Source organism: Urocitellus parryii, chromosome 4 (assembly GCF_045843805.1).
Source record: "Urocitellus parryii isolate mUroPar1 chromosome 4, mUroPar1.hap1, whole genome shotgun sequence".
NCBI lineage: Eukaryota > Metazoa > Chordata > Mammalia > Rodentia > Sciuridae > Urocitellus > Urocitellus parryii.
Window position 1 is genome coordinate 154,287,478 of NC_135534.1, and position 18,307 is coordinate 154,305,784.

Sequence of the window (18,307 nt, forward strand, 5' to 3'; positions counted from 1 at the left end):
TAAGAATATTCCAAGAGCAAATAAAGACCTACTTTCTGTTGCTTTACGTTCTTCTTCATGAAGTAAGATGAAGCAAATGGCTGCTTGAGGATTCTCTGTGCATATATCATATTTTTAAATTCTTTTAATTTTTACCATATTTTTGAGATTCTTACATGTCAATATATAATCATTTTTTCATTGTTTTTTTAACACTTTAATATTATATCACTGTACTGATACAGTATAATTTCCATAAGCAGCCCTAGAATAATGCATGGATTAAGTGTTTGTTACTTTAAAAAGGAAGTTAAATTGATATAATTGCATGTATGTTTTTCCTGTATGAATAAGACTATATATTGTGACTTTTCATAAATGGTGTTATTGTTTGAATCTGGAATGTCTTCCCAAAGCTCATCATGTGTTAGGCAATTCAGCAATACTCAGAGATGAAAAATTGGCTTATAAAATCTGTAATCTCATTGATGGATGAATTGATATGATGGATTAACAATTGAATGGACTACTTGGTGGTAACTGTAGAAAGGTGGGGTGTGGCTGGATGAAGTATGTCCCTGAGGTCATCCCTTAGGAGACTGTATCATGTCCCTGGTGCATTCTCTCTCTCTCTCTCTCTCTCTCTCTCTCTCTCTCTCTCTCTCTCTCTCTCCTTCCCTTCTGACAGGTGCTGAACAACTTTCCTTCACCACAACCTTACAGTAAGATATCCTACCTCACCTCTGACCCAGAACAATGGAGTCAACTGGCCATGGACCAAACCTCTGAAATCATAAAAATACAATATACATCCTTCTTTCAGTTGTTCTTGTAAGATATTTTGGTCATGGTGATTAAAGAAAAAAAAACTGATTAACAAAGTGAGATTCTTAAATTAAAAGGTATATGCATGTAATATTTTGCAGATATGGATATATTCTTGTTTTTAGTTTTAGTTTCTGTTCTGTTATTCTTTACTAACTCTAACTAGGCATTTTTCAATTCTGGAATTCTAGCTGTTGGGAGTCTACCCAGCTCCAAAGACTAACTTCCCCATCCCCCAAGAAGAGCCGTCCAATGGTGAGCCCTGCTGGCTCACATGATCTTTACCCACCAATCAGACTAGCCCTGCTGGCCTACATGATCCTTACCCACCAGTCAGAAAGCACTCCAGACAACTGTCAAACCGTTCAACCATTAAACTGTCATAACTGTCAAACCACTCCCGGCTCTATAAATATGCAGAGCTGTTCCTCAATACATGGGCATTTTCTCCAAAGATGAGCCTTGATCGTTCTTTCACTAGCAAATATTAATTTATGAGGTAAAAGTCAAAAGGTTACAATAGAGAACACTGGCCAAAGGGAAGAGCCCTTTTACCTGGAAAGGATGACATTTGTTCCATATTTGTTAAAGACATATGAAAATAGTTTCACAGTTATATTCAGAAAGTTAGTTCATTGTGACTTACAAATGGTGTGCACCTCAGTAGATTTTTTAAATTAAACATGAAATGTCATAATCTCTTGATTCCATACAATTTGTTTAGTATACTTATAAGAATGATACAAATATTTATTTTTAGCAAAAGAAAACTATTGTTTAAAAACTAGTTGTACAAATTTTATTTTTTTACATGGAAGAAATTGGCAATAAAATTGTTAATGTTACCATATTAATAAGTATCAGAAAAGAATTATGCTCATAGATGCTGAAAAGATTTCATAGATTTTTAATACACATTTCCAATTAAAATACACATACATTCTATTAAGTGATGATATATTTCTTATCATGAAAAATCATGTGTCTCCCATGCTGGACTTATGTATGGGGAAATACTTGAATTTTTTTTGTAAGAATAGGAAAGGAGCAAAGTTTTCTGCCACTTGCTGTGTTATTTAATGTTTTATTGGAATCATTAGAAAAAGCAATTATATAGAAAAAAAGAAATAAAAATTCCAAGAAAGCAATCATTTTATTTCTTTTTCTTAATGATTCCTTTGGACAACTGGAATAATCAGGAATAATTGTTAAAATCAACAAAAATAAACTAATTACAAAAGTAACAGAACACAAATTAATATATAATCAGTAATTCATATTCTCAAAAACCTTTTGTAAAACATGAGAAAATATATAACAACAAGAAAAATTACAAAATATTAACCTATGTTAAATTTTCCTTGGTGTGCTATTGCATAGTACAGTACTTATATAAAGTAAAAATGTACTGTTCAAAAAGAAAGAATTTTAAATACTTTTCACTATGAAAAAATGATGAACTTTTGGGGAGATAGATGGATAGATGTTTAACCTGATGTAGCATTACACAATGGATACATGTACTGAAACATCACATAATACTCCATGACTATGTATATTTTTATGTTTTTAATAGTTAAAATTAATTTTAAATATGTAAATTAAATGTGAGAAAAATTTAAAGCATTGAATAGTCAAGATTCAAAATAAATTTGGAAAAAAGTTTAATATTCATTTTGGACAACAAGATTCATTATTATAATAATGGCAATTGCTATCACATGATAAGGTAATATATTTAATGTAGTCCTAGTAAAAATGCCAACATACATCCCTGTTTGAGCCAGACAATCATTATTTCTCCTGGATATGAAAAATGAGGAAGATTTTCATTTCTGTCTATAAAGAAATATTTCATATTGGATTCACCATCCTAAAATAAACAATAAAAAAACTAAAGAAAAGAAGAAACTAAGTTTTTAACATTTGGACAACAGACTAAGTAGGTCTTTGATCACTGAGAGAAAATGAAAAAATGAGACAATCCTTAAAATTGGCCTGACTCTTCCTACATGCATTCTCTGGAACATAGCATACAGAGGAGTATCTAAGAAATATAATTTGATCCTTGAACTCCCTGTTTTGAAAAAAGAGAAATCAGTAGCTGGAAGAACCAGATGTAGATATGTATGGAGCTGAACACCAAAGAGAAGAAAACTCAAGAATCTGCTTATTCGTTTATATGTATTTTTTCTTTTTTTCTTTCTTTCTTTCTTTCTTTTTTTTTTTTTTGTATAATAGGATCTATTTTTGGAATAGTTTTAACTTCATAGTAACATTGAGCCAAAGGTACAGAGATTTCTCATATATTCCCTGCCACTGCACATGCTTACCCTCCTCCATAGTTGATACTGCCCCCTCCAGTGTGGGATGTTTATTACAATTGATGAGCTTTTGTTAATGCATTCACTTAATGTCCATAGTTTACATCAATATTGTTAAAATTGTACATTTTATGGGTTTGAACAAATGTTTGATATACCACATGGAATAGTTTCACTGCCATGAAAATCCATTGTACTCTGCCTATTCATCCTTCCTTCTTCCCAGTCCCTAGCAACCACTAGTCTTCTGTTGTCTCCAGAGTTTTCCCTGTTCCTGAGTGTCATTTAGTTGCAATAACATTATGTAGCATCTTCAGCTTGGCTTCTTTCACTGGAAAACATGCATTGTTGATTCCTCCATGTTTCTTCTTGGCTCCATAGTTCATTTTTAATGCTCAGTAATACTTTGTCCTCTGGAGTTACCTCATTTGTTGAAGGCCATGTTGGTTGCTTCCAAGTTTGGGCAATTATGAATAGAGCTGCCATAGAAACTGTGCACAGGTTTTTGTGTAGAAATAAGTTTTCAATGAGTCTGGGTAAATACCAAGGATTACAAATTACTGAATTTTAGGGTAGTAGAAGGTTTTGTTTTGTGAGAAACTGCAGTACTGCCTTTCAAAGGGCTTTGTTATTTTTCATTCCCACCAGCAGTGAAGCATTTCCTGTTAGCAGCATTATGGAATTTGGCCATTGTGTAGAAGCAACTCATTATTCAAATTTGTACTTCTCCAGTGTATGATGTGAAGCATCTCTTATGTTTCTTTGCCATCTGTATATATTTTGTTTAATAAGGTATCCATTTGGGGGACATACTTAAGATGGATTGTATTATTTGAGGTTTTTTTGTGTGTGTATGTTTCAAGTTAAGTATATATTAGGCTGTGAATATCAGTGAAGCTTCATTGTAACATACACAATTTGAAGGATGAATGAACACAAATACATACCACCATCATTATCATCAAAGAACTACAATTAAATGAAAAGCAAAGAGTAGCCTAACAGTCCTGAGAACCCCAATGCTGGGAGCATTTGGGTTTTATCCAATTTCTATAGGCAAAACATGAATATTTGGTAGAAAACTTAGAAAGCCTATGCTTCACTGGTAGAGCTAAATTAGGTACAGAAATGACTTGTACTAATGCTAATTACTAGTTAAATTAGCTAAATTAGTGTTAGTGTAGACTGCTCTAAACCTGTCCTGGCATAAATTTCAAACAAGCCTTGAAAGCACCAAGGTGATCATGAACAAGAAGTTTAATCATTTGCCAGATTAAATTGAGAACAAGTGTCAAAACCTATGAAGAAACACAAATCCCAACACAGTGATAATAATATTCTATAATAATTATATTTTACAGAGTACCCTATATTCTATATATAATAGCAATATTATCAATATAGTATTATACTATAAGAATATGCTATAAAATCATAATCATATAATACTATAAAATATTTTATATGTATTACACTTACTGTATTATATAATTCTATGATAATAATATAGTAATGTATTATTCTTTAATATTATGGTAATTGACTATTTTAAAATTAATACTACTAGTAATATTGAAACTATGCCATACTTTATTGTAATATAAGAAAATACATAGAATATGTAATAAATTTTGAAATAAAATTGTTTTTAAACAAGTACAAATATTTTTTAAATAAATAAGAAATATAATATTAAATTTAAATTATATATTTCTATAAAAAATAACTTTAAACTTTCATTCCTGAGCTCTTTATAGTGAAAGAACTTTAGCAATGAGCACTCACAGATTCCAAATTTGGTTTATTAAGTATAATTACTAACAGGTAATAGTCTTTTGGAGAATATATATATATTTCTTTGTCTAAGGCAGGAAAAATTAAGAAAAATATGCATTTTGTATATCTTTTCTTCCCCAAAGCATGAAAGCTTTCAGAAACTAAGTCAAGGTGTGACAAAAGAGATAGAAGCCAAGTTTAAAGTGCTTCTCAGCCACATTTGAAACAATTTAAGCATTAACAAGTATATAAGTGATTTTATTGCAGGAAGTACACAAGTGAATATGTCCATATTTATTCTCATGAAGGAATAAAATGAAAATAAATGACTCATGCAGACTTTAAAAATTACAATGCAATGAATCATCCCATATCTTGCTTCTTTAAAAAATTAAAAACTTAAGTTTGTCATAGTTGAGATAAATTTTTGTAAAGAACACCAACTAATAAACAGAAAATAAAATAGACTAAGAAAATGGCTTAGGTACAGCTCTAAATGTTACTTCTAATATCAAAGTAGGAAATGTATTTTTACGGTGAAAAAATCTTAATGTCTTCAACTAAATCAAATGAGAAGTCATGGGCTGGGGATGTGGCTCAAGCGGTAGCGTGTTCTTCTGGCATGCGTGCGGCCCGGGTTCGATCCTCAGCACCACATACAAAGAAAGACGTTGTGTCCGCCAAATACTAAAAAATAAATATTAAAATTCTCTCTCTCTCTTCCTCTCTCTCACTGTCTCTCACTCTCTCTTAAAAAAAAAAAATGAGAAGTCATTAGATAACTTGACAGTATGTGGCTCCTGGTGAACTACAAGGAATTCCTCTTCCAACCATGATGGATGTTGGACAAAAATGTGCTCTCTGTTTGTTATCCTTCCCAGCTGTGGCTTGCATGGGGAAGGAGTAGGTAACTGTCAGAGGTGTGAGCCAGCTGGAAATAAAGGCTAGGAAAGTAATATCAAGAAATAAACACAAAAGATGAGAAGTATATATTCAAAGTGGGGGCTTGACTGATGGAAGACACCTGATGGGTCTGGTCCTAACAAAGGGAAAAGCCCATTAATCCTTTAATTTCAGTGAATCACACTAAAGGGTTTTAGTGAGGATCCTTTAAAGGAAAACAGGATAAGAATGGGAAAAACAAGTTGTTTGAGGCTTGGCAGGTTATGCCCATCTCGAGGAGGCTGTGTTTGAACCTAGGGCTATGAGGTAAGGCCTGGTGCTAGCATAATCTGGTCTTTCTCAAACTGGGGAACTTCACCCAGTACTTTCCAGGAAATCAGCACCCCTGATTTATGATGGCTCAAACAAACCCATAATTTATACATGATTTTCCAATATCATTCTATCTTTGATACCTATCTTCCCGTGTAAAGGAATAGTAGAGAAACAGGGTGTATAAGAAGCAAGCACATCAATCCAGATTTCAGGATACATACAAAATGACTATAGTATGTGGATCTTTTTATAAAATCAGCAGTCTATATAACTATTTTGCATTAAAATTTTGTAAAGTGTAAAAACCAAATGTAATGTGTGATTCTGGAGAGAATGGTGGTTCAAAAAAATTAGCAATGAGAGAGATTTTCAAAATAATCAAATTTGAATATGTATAATTTATCATTTAATTTTGAAAATTCCTTTTAATTTTTTCCATGTGATGATGATATGATAAAGATTGATGTGATAGCAATAGAGTTGGATCTTAAATGCCCCCCAAAGTCCCAAATGGTAAAGGTGTGATTGTCAGCTATTTTTGGGAGGTGGTGGAACCCACATGTAAAGGGGTCTACTCACAGGAAGTTGGGTCATTGTGGAATGTTCTTGAAGAGGATAGAGGGACCACTGGCCCTTTCTCTCTTTCATGAGATGAATGGGCTTTTACCACCATGTAAGCTCACCATGATGTTCTGGTCGGCCATAGACTTCAAGCAATAGGACAGGAGACTAGGGGACAGGAGACTAGGTGTTGAAAACAACTTCTTATGTGAGCTGAAATAAACCTTTTGCTTTAAAATTTCTTAGATTTTTTTTTCAAAGTGATGCAAAGTTAAGCAGTGATATAGAGAAAATCCAAAATTACTAGAGCATCTGTGGGTTACATTTAAAATGTCATGGCTTCTGCAAATAATTTGCAAATGACTCAATAAACAGAAGGAGAAAGATGTCTTGCTGACATATTAGATACATAGATGATAAAGCAAATGAGAAAAGTTTTAATTGATGAATCTAGGTCATTATTTTTTTATTCTCACCTGTTTTTTACTTTTGGAAACTTTCATAGGAAAAAAATGCATATTATAAATTTCAAAAGAGATTTATTCCTCATATTTAATTTGGAGAAAAATTAAAACATGATAAGTGTACATTTCTACCCATTTACCAATGATGTGACATTCAAAATCAGCTTTTTGGAATGAAGCTTCAATTAGACATCATAATTATGGTCTTATTCATAGTGCAACCCAATTTGTGCCTCACATATAGAAAATCTATAATAAATAACTAAACTGAATGGAAATGACATAAACCCTTCTGGATATGGCCCTTTTGCCCTACTCTAGCTATATGTCTTATCTGTTTCTTAATAGCATGTAATATATTCTCAAAGCTATTAAATTGAGATTGTAGATCAAACTCTTAAATTTAAGGAAAAGATACTTTCTAGCACATTGAAATAATAATGTACTTGAACAAATATATTTGAAAATATATCCAACAATATATGTATGTATGTATGTATATATATATATATATATACATACATACATTTGAAAATATTTTTATAGAAATAAATACAATTATATTTGGAGAATAGCTTACTCAGGTCAGGAACTGATCACCGTAACTCTGATTACACAGAGCATCTTATTTTTTAGGAAAACCTCAAAACGCAATTTTAGTAGTTATCGTTAATCGGATTTCCAATAAAATATTCTCAACTTGCTTGATTAAATAAATGTATCACATTTTTCTCCCCTAAAATTGTAATGTATTTTCAAAGAAAATGTTAACTTTAATTGGATGGCACTCTAGCAGAGTAGATGCAGTTTATAAATTGATCTACTTTGTCATGCCAAGGTTTCTTGGAGAGGATCCAGCTTTTGTGCTGATCTTTGTGGTTTCTAGTAATTTTGTTTTATTATGCTAAGAGTCCTTGGCCTCTCTTAAAACACATTTTAATATTGCCTTAATTGAGACTCTGACCCATAATTCAAGGAAGCCTTCTATGATTTTTTTTAATTAAACACATACGTTTGCTAGGTCTTTTGGTTTACATTCAGAAATTCTTTTATTCTTAAGTGATTTTTTTTCTAACTTGGTTTCTAATTATGTATCAAAACAAGAGAGCTTATTTTTCTTCTTAATTCTTAGTAAATCTAAGCATTCAACTTCAAGATCTGTAACTTTAGTTGTTCCTGTTGTTTTCTATGCTATATTGTTTTTACTACATTATAACTGCACAAGGAAAGTATTGGGTTTGTGTTTATACACAATATTTATCCTGATGATGATACTAATTGCTTGCCTTCATTGCTCTTCAAAACAATCTGATTTTCTCTTCATCTCACTCTTCTGTAAACAAACACAAACATGTTAAAAATAGTCTTGGAGCTAATTTTTCTTTTCTGAATTAGCTTTAGTTACTCTACATTCATTGTATAGTAAGAGATTTTCATGTGGTTTTTATTGCTCATTCTGTTAGATATCATGAATCCTGTGGGAACTAAACAAAGCCTGATCTTATAAACAGTACTTGACATCATTAGCACACTCTCAACTAATTACATTTTATTAAAAGGTTGATAGCTAAAAGGGAAAAAAATTCTTTCCCTTTTAGCAGACATCTTTCTAAGGACATAAACAAATTTAACTTCTCTATTATAGGGCTCTTCAAATAGATCCAGGCAAGCCCGGAATTCTGTTAAAAAGAGCTCTTACATCTGGACTTGGAGAAAGGTTTGGTATCTGTCCAGGAAATTAAGAGTCCTGATGTTCAACAACAACCTTGATGAAAATTTCCAAGATCTGACTGCAAATAAACCATCACCTATAATTATATTAAACCTTTATATTTCAACTTTTGATTCATGTTCTCCAAAACATAAATCATATTTTCATGAATTTTTGGATATATAACTATCCATACTTATACATGAAAATATTGGTCAGTTTTACTGATAACTTTTCAATTTCTCCTCAAATAATATAATTATGGAGACCTGGATATTTTTGTCCAGTTGTTAAACAGTAACTCATTAAACTGTATCACTTCTTTGCTTTTTTAATTAATTTGAGTAATATTTCTTGAAACTTTCCAATAACATCATTTTACCCTAATTCTCTTTGTTTGTTAAACAACTCACTTGGTTTAATTATGTGTTGTAAACCACTGAAGTTTTAAACATTGATTTTGTTCTTAATATTTGCATGACCTTGAGAAATCTAGTTCATTACAAGGAACCAGTTTTCCACAAAACTGAAAAATGAAAATTGCTACTTTATAACATAAATTTGAATAAAGAAATATAAACAAAGGCAGGTACTAAAATCTTACAATTTGAATCATTTTGTATAATTTGTTTCATATCATCACATTGTCTTGGTTTCTCTTAAAACTGTATCTCTGATTCTTAGATAACTTTCAGATTCTGAGTCTAAATTTTCATTCCTTATATTAATCAGATTTACTATCTTTCAAGAAAATCTTCTTCTATTCAGTTTTACCTAGCCCAAATATTATTTACACTATCCTAATTATACAAAAGAGATCTACAAGCCAGGTTTTATCCCTTTATCTTTTTATCTAATACTCCATCTGGTACAAAGTAGGTGCCTTTTATGAAATATTCCTAAAATACATTTCTTTTTATTGCATATTCATTTTTCTTTTTGAAAATACAGGAGTGTTGGGAAACATATTTTTATTTGATTGCTTGTTTGTGTAAGACATCATAAATATTTTAACATTAGAAAGTATGCCATGAATTGTAATAGTGATCTTGACAGCACTTTAGATTTTGAACATGATTGGAGACATTTTTGTTGTGTTAAATGACAAAAGTGACTTATTTTCTAATAATTTAGAGATAATAAAGCTTTTTTCTACTCTGAAATTAATTAATAATAAAACGATTTTTAATAGGAAAAATGTTAGGTACTAATGGAAGTTACATAGGTATTAATTAACTTAAATTTTTCCTCATAGTAACAGAAAATGTAGTTATTATTTAATACTCAATAATTTTTCCAAATATGTATTTTTCTAAATAAATTATTATCAGGTGTCCAAAGTTTCAGAAATTAGCAAAAAAAATATTTACTATCAAAAAGAAATATCAACTTTTATTCCTGAATTCTCATGTTTAGAGATTCAAGTCAAGATAAAGTCTACATTTAAGTGAAACTTAGAATTACAATTATTACTTTATTATTCTTTTGAGTTTGTTTTTTTAAAGAAAACTTTGATTTTGAAGTGACCTGAATTTTTATTTGGAACAATTAAATTCTTTTACTTAAAATTTATCTTTGAACAATCCTATATTCAAATTACCATGTAGCTGTGCCAATTTTCTTTGACTACCACATCTTGCAAATACAGAGCATTATTTTAATCTCTTTGGAAAATAATCCTTTATACTTGTATTAAAAATCATGGCATTGATTAATTCAGATTTCATGGAAATGTCGTTTGCATTTAATGTGACCATGATCACATTGCTGTGGAATGTGCTACCTTATTTTATTGCCTCAAATAAATTTTGAGTATTTTATATTCTGAATGTTTTAAATGTTTTCTCTAAATAGAGACATAGATCAAAGCCAGATGGTATGAGGCTGAGAATGCAGTTCAGTGTAGAATGAGTGCTTAGTATAAGTGAAGCCTTGTGTTCAAATTCCAACACAAAAAAGAAAAGAAAAAGAAATTATGATGAATATTGGTATAGTGTTAGAAAGCTTTAAAGAGATCATATTAATCCACTCTGCCAAACTATTGTCTTTTAATTGGATAGTTTAGGTCATTTACATTCAGTGATATTATGAAGAGATTATTTTATTTCCTGACATTTTGATTTATTTATAATGTTTAATTCACATTTTATTCACCTTAAATTGACTCTTTTTTAATAGAGATCCATCCAAATACACTCTCTTGGAGATGATCTGTTTTGATCTTGTCTATATGGCTTCTAAATGCCTATTGTATTTGGATTCCCATCTAATTCCTAAGCTTTGGAAAGTTTTCTGAAGTTTCTTTATTGAAAAAGTTGTGCATTCCTTTAGTGTATATTTTGGTGAATTCAATGCCAATAATTCTAAGATTGGGTCTCTCAATGCTATTGCAGATTTCTTGAATATTCTGGTCATGGTCTCTTAACTTCTTTTCTTTACTGTCAACTTTATTATTACAATTATATGCTTTATCTTCAAGACCTGAGAATCTATTTTCTCTCTGACTAGTCTATTTTAGTCTAATATTAGTCTAATATTTTATTATAGTAATGATATAGACGATTTCAAGTCTTGTTAAAGACTTAGTCTGTTTGGAGAATTGTTGCTGGTTTTGATTTAAAGTAATGTTATTTATCCTTGGAAACAAAATGCATAAAGTTAGATGAAATAACCAAGTTGTTGGGGAAGGTTATTAGCAGGAAATGAAAAAAACTAAATAAAAATAATTAAAAATTGTGGAGATAGAGAAAGAATTGACTTTTAGTTTAACATTTTTACAGTTAAAATATTCAAATTAATGTCTTAATTTGGAATCTATTATACAGTTATACACATTCACAAATACGTATATATTTGAAATCTATCCAACATGAATTCATTACTGGCTTGTATTTTGGTGTTTAAATTTTGTAAACCATAGCTATTTAAAATGGAATATATTTTGTATTCATTGTCTGGATTTTTACAATTAATATAGGAAAAAGTTATTTATGGACATCTAATATCATTGAGCATCTGTCCATATTAAAATCAGTGGCTTCCAAATTGGAATTAATAATAAGGAACTAAACTGAAGTTATTTTTGATTTATGGTAAATATATAGAAATTGGCTATTGATTCCCCATTAATATAACAATGTCAAACATTGCAAATTTTAAATATTTGAAATTTTGACAATATTTTAAAATATAGTACTTTGTATATCCGTAATAAAGAATAATCTTATGATACATAATTATATCTCCATTATAACACTACCAGTAGCCTTAATAAGGTCATGTTGGCTGGGATAGTGGATTTTTATTCATGGCATGTCATGGCAATTATTTACAATTTTTCTATTCTGCTTGAAGGATTGGTGTACATTGGCTGTAACAAATTCATAGAAAGTACTTTATTCTAAACAATTGGCTTCTCCCCACATCCTATGTTGAAACTTAACTCCCAAGTGATCCTTTATGAGGTAAGGCTTTTGAAAGGTGATGATGACTCTTTTCTTCATGAATGATTCAGACATGAGACACAGAGAAGGGGCCATTTCTGAGGAACTGGCACTCAAGAAACAACCAAATATGCTGGCATTCTGAACTGTGAGGTGATAAATTCATGTTGTTTATAAATTACTCAGGTGAGGTATTTTACTATAGCAGCCTTAGTGAACTAAAAAATAAGGCAATTATGGTAATTCTATACTTGTGATTTTATTTAGGAAGATAATTTATTCTATGCTTTCGATGCTCTTGTTATTTAGTGACAAAAAAACTGGAAATGCTGTGCACTTAAGTAAAAATGTGTAGAATATTTTATGTCTATTTTTTTTCTTATTTTACAGAATGATATAGTGTTCTAGCCCTAAGGAATTATGCTAGAAGCTTCCAATTTTAACACTATTTTTGATTCTCAGGAACTATTAGATCATATTGAATTTTATAAAAGTTAAATTTTCTTCCTTTAAGAAAATACATGTATGAGTTTTGTTTTTTCTGGAATTTGATAAACACTTTTAAAAATCGAGTCTCTTTGGCCTCTTCAGAGTTTATTTTGCACAACCTGCTCACTAGAGTAGTCTGAATCTTGGAAAGAATATTGAATCTTGACATCCATGGCAGATTTTTTCTGAACATCCACTAGAGACAAAGAGATTCCCAGGTTTACTGATGAAAAAATAAAAGCAAACAACAAACAACAGCAAAAGTGGAAAGGTTTACTCCTAGGGAAACAAGATATTGTTGTTTTATTTGTAAGTATTGGAAATTTGGCAGGCCTTCAAATAGTTCCAAAGGTATGCTTTGCCAATTTCTCTTGATATGTTGGAAGGAGGCCATAGTTATTACGTTTGCTATGTGAGCAATGTACAGATACCAACTCTTTACAGAATATGTTACTACACATTTTAGGACAACATAAAGCTAAAATCAGGTCTGATCTCAGTCCTTTGTAGTATGGCACTTTACATGCTGTAGTCACATATGATGTGAGAAAATTAATGAACCCATCATTAATAAATTTGGATATGATTTTGAAGGCAATTTAGTCAGTAAGTGAATTTGAAGTGGCTTTGATGTAAATAAATAACTTTTTGACTACCTCTTGAGTATAAGACACTGAAACAAACTCATTTGGATTTAGTTGGACTAGATGAGATAATGAATTGATGTATTATCACAGCACAGGGCATGTAGAAGATAATTGGCAAATATCAACTAACAGGAGTTTTATTGGTGGATTAGAATATATGAATCTTTGCATTAAATAAAACATTTTTCCTATTAGAAAAAAGTTCTGTTTTATTATCAATTCCAAATAAATTGTATTAGATAGCTTTATTAAATATTTGAGGGAACTACATCTACATAATTTTGTTCTCTTTGTATTTCTTAGCCACTCATTCATCATCCTTTCCCCTCTGGTTATTCTCTAAAATTCCCAGAATCAGATATTGCCTTTTCATTCTTGGCTACTCATTTCAATAGCACTCCACATCAAGTTTAATCAAAAACATATAAAATGTAGTATAATTTGGCTTTTAAATCCTAGGACTTCCCCCCTTAATTTTGAAATAACAAGACAAGTCACTGTTAAAAATCAGTATCTCAGAAACAGGACAGCAGCCTTCCTAATTTAAGCCCTTGCTTCATGTGGCAGTTTAGAATGTTTTACCTCTTAAAGTGTGAAGCTAGATACGGTCTAATCTGTGTTCTATGAAGCTGTTGTCAGGTACAAGACAGGAAAATTGTTAGAATACCAAAGTAATTAGCCACTACATTAGGTCTTCCGAGGCTATGGTGCATAGAAGACTAACTTGCTTCTGTGAACAGAATTGAGTCTGCAGCTGCTTGCTAGTATCCCATACAAAATTCACTCAGTGTCTTGAAAGATTAGGATGGGGTACATGCATCTGGGGTGAATGCTTTTGAAAAATAATTCACATTCACTGCTCTCCCAAAATCCAGGGAGCCTGATTTTGCACAACGATCTTTTGAGTGGCAGTACTTGAACTTCCCATTCTAGTACTAATGATTAATGTATAAGAGTAGCACAGTTTAATATCGTTTTTTTTTTCTCCCTCAAGCTTCTTGGATCCTGATTTCAGTAACTGATTTAACATATAAATTGGCCTAAACTTGGCAAAAATCAAGAATATTTAACAGGGCACAGATGGTGCAGCAGAAAGCAATATCCAGAGATTTGGGTGACTGGAGTGCTCTCTAACCCTCGACCAGCTGCTTTAGCTCAAGTGTGAATAAAGACCTTTTAAGAATCAATGAAAATTTCTCATGTTGTACCTAAGTATTGCCCACCCAACCAAACTGACACCAAAAGCAGAAACAACCATATGGTTATAAGTGTATTAGAGAAAAGTAGGTTGTAGCTTAATACTTAAGATTAAGCCTGATAGAGTAGTACTAATGATTGCACACTGCAAATTTCAGAAAAGCATGTTATAGGTCAGCTCTGCCACTCTTGTCTTTCTCTTAGTTTTCTGCTTCAAGGATACAAGAAAGAGAAACAGACAACCATTTCATAAGGTCAGAGGATAATGGAGAAGATATCACATAGCATCCTTTAAGAATGAAACAAAACCATGATAAAAAATTGATACATTTTAGTCCTGATAAAATATGAACTGAATAGTTAATTTTTTCAATGGCTTGAGGTTCTCTGCATGGCTTGTCAGCTTGTAGGAAATGTTCACTGATTATACAAACCGATTATACTTAATATGTGAACTTTGATACCTTTTCATGTAGTTGAAGACCTCTAGCAACAGCTTTTATTTTCAGAAGGTAAAATTAAGTAAATTGATCATTTTTATGTAAGAATACATCAAAAGCCCAAATGATTGTGTTCTACATAGAATGTGCTTTTAGCCTACATTATAAAAATTTGCAATTTATCTCAGGATTTTGTATTCTTTATAATTTTTTTGTTAAAAAGAATGAGCAAATAGAATTTGCTAAACTAGGAAATTTTTAAAAAGTGTTACTTGCAGCAAGAATATTTAACTAATGTAACTCTAAAATGCAAAGAAAATGATGAAAATATATAAGCACACACCAATAAAATATTTCACTATAATAATAAATTTTCCTTAAGAACCAAGTACTTTAAGTTACCTATTTGCCATCATAATTGGATGCTGCAGTGATTTATCATAAGTTTACATTTTTAATGATTTTTCACTGAGCTATCTTTAATTTTTTTCATCGAAATTATCCCAGTCTGATTTAGATTAGTTTACATATTATCCACAAAAGTAAAATATGGACATATTTGACATGATTATTTTCTGTTCCAAATGAAATTCTTTTAGATGAATGTTTTCTCTGAATATCATTATGAAATACTCATATGAGCCTTAACTTTATGCTGACTAGTATAAGATAAAGTTTTAGAAAGTTGGAAGCAGGGTAAAGGTGTCAATGACAAATCTTTGAATGTTTCATGTGGGACCTTCAAATGAATCCCTTTACAAGTACCCCAAAATATCACTTAAAGAAATATTTTGGTTTTAATATGGTTGAGAGGATTTGAATAACAAAATAAGTTAGCACAAACTACAAGTTTTAAGGAAATTTAAGTTAGAAAGTAGTCAAGTAAATAAAAGATTAATTAGGAGGACAAAAAGCAGAACTAGAAGACCTGCAGGTGAAATTGACTAACATCTTTTGTTTCATTTGTGAAATTAATTTTTTTTTATGATGTGGAAAAAGTCTGTCATCTGGCAAAATTAAAAAATAATTTGATGGGACCCATTATATTCCTTTATTTTCAAATTTCAGCCCCATCCCATAAAAATGATATGGTCAAAAGTGGAATGTGGTAAAATCAGCAAAACAATATCTCTAGTTACAGCTGCATTGGTAAGTACAGTAGTGTCTTTGCTGGAAGAGATCTGTACATCCTCCAGTTCTTGACAGGTGATCAAATGATAACATGGTTGTAATATAATCAGATTATGTTTCACCAATCTTGGAGATGTTAGTGATTTGTACTCAACAGAATTGACAAATAAGCCAAATGGAGGTTTGTTTTTGTTGCTTGGAATGGGTTTACCAATGGCAATGTCTGGGGGCTTGCAGAACATGGCATTTTTGATATGGAAGTTCACACAATCTTACCTCATATCATCATGCTTATCTAATGGCAAAAGAAGAGCCACAGGATAGGATGACCAAGAATTTACTATTCCTATATGCAATATGCATCACTATAAGCAGCTAGACTAATAAATGATGGAATGGATAATGAAGGGTCAGCAAAGTTGCCATCAGAGAGATTAGGAGTCATAAAAGTCAGTTTTATGTTTTAATCACAAAAAAATACTTGAGGAAAATGGATTAGCTTCCCTCTCCCTCACACTGACTCTCTTCATAAATGTATGATTTCCATCCTTAAAAGTAATAATGACTTAGACATTCTGATTCTTCCAAGGAACACAGAGAAAATTACTCTAAAGTGAGAACTTTTCCTTTAATTCACTTTTCGTGTTGTAAATGGGGATATCAGCAAGAGGAGAAATAGTTATAACAGCAGCTTGGGTAATATAATAAAGTAGTTGTTTATTTGTTAGAACCAAAGTTTCATTGGGAAATATCTTGGTGTCTCATGCTTGGTGAGCACACTCTTTTTTTTTTGGGGGGGGGGTACTAGTGATCAAACCCTAGCCACATCCCCAGCCCTTTTTATTTTTATCTTGAGACAGGGTTTCACTAAGTGGATGAAAACATTGCCTGATCAAAATTAAGAAAAAAAAAATCAATGTCTCAGACCCTTCTGGAATGAAAGTCTGGGTAACATAATTAGGCAAGCACACTAGACTAGCTCAATAATTGACCAAATATGAAGGAAATCTCAGAAGGGTGGTGGAAGAAGGAGATGATGAAAATAAATTGTAGACTCAGGAACATTTGCAACACCACATTGAAAATGCAAAAACAGGGGAGACTTAACATGAGGTGCAAATATTTCTCAAAATTAAAGGAGTTCCTGTTTCAGATGATTTTTATGTTCTGTCTTAATTTCTCACCCTTAACTCTGATTTTTCTTGCTTCTAGTAAGGGGAGGTCCATATAGGACAAAAATAAAAGTGAAAATTTTAAAATTTAAAATTTAATTTAATATAAAAATAGAAACTGATTTTATTATGAATACAGATACAAAAAGTGTAATTATATGACTTGAAAAATATTAACAAATATAACATAAAATTAATTCAAGAAATTTAAGATTAGATAGATAATTAAAGTTGTCAAAATGTTAAACAGTAAAACACATGGGAATAAATAGATGATTTTTAATATCCCTAAATTAATTGAGAATAGGCAGATTAAGAGAAATAGAAGGTAAAAAGAAACCAAATGACATTACACATAAAAAGATATAAATGTGTATGTTATACACATGAAAATATTTGGGGTTTCAAGATATTTAAGAGCACGAATAAAAACTAGATTATTTTTTTATCACCAATTGAATTTGTAAACAATAAAGTTATTAATAAATTTTCAAGTTTATGTGAAAGCAGTCCTTTTGTATACTACAGATATTTTTATAAATCCTTGCAACTTTTAAGTCCTGTTTTTTAATATTTTATGTAAGTAATTCACATTACTTTTGATAAAGCAATTCTTTTTGTAGGAATTTATCTTGTATAATCACTAGTGGTGGAAATCAATATTAGAAGAATAAAAAGTTTTATGCAAAACAGGTTACAGTTGTATACAGATTACAACATAAATATCCACTAGTAGAAGTTAGTGTAAGTATGAAATTTCACATACTACAACAGAATTAGTTTTAACTATAAAAAGTTAAGTGAAATAACTTAGACACAAAATGACAAATGCCACATAGTTTCATTCATTTGAGAAAATTAAATAGTTGGTCTCATAGAAGAACTGAGAAGAATAGGTGTCTCTTAAACCTGGGGAATATATATATATAT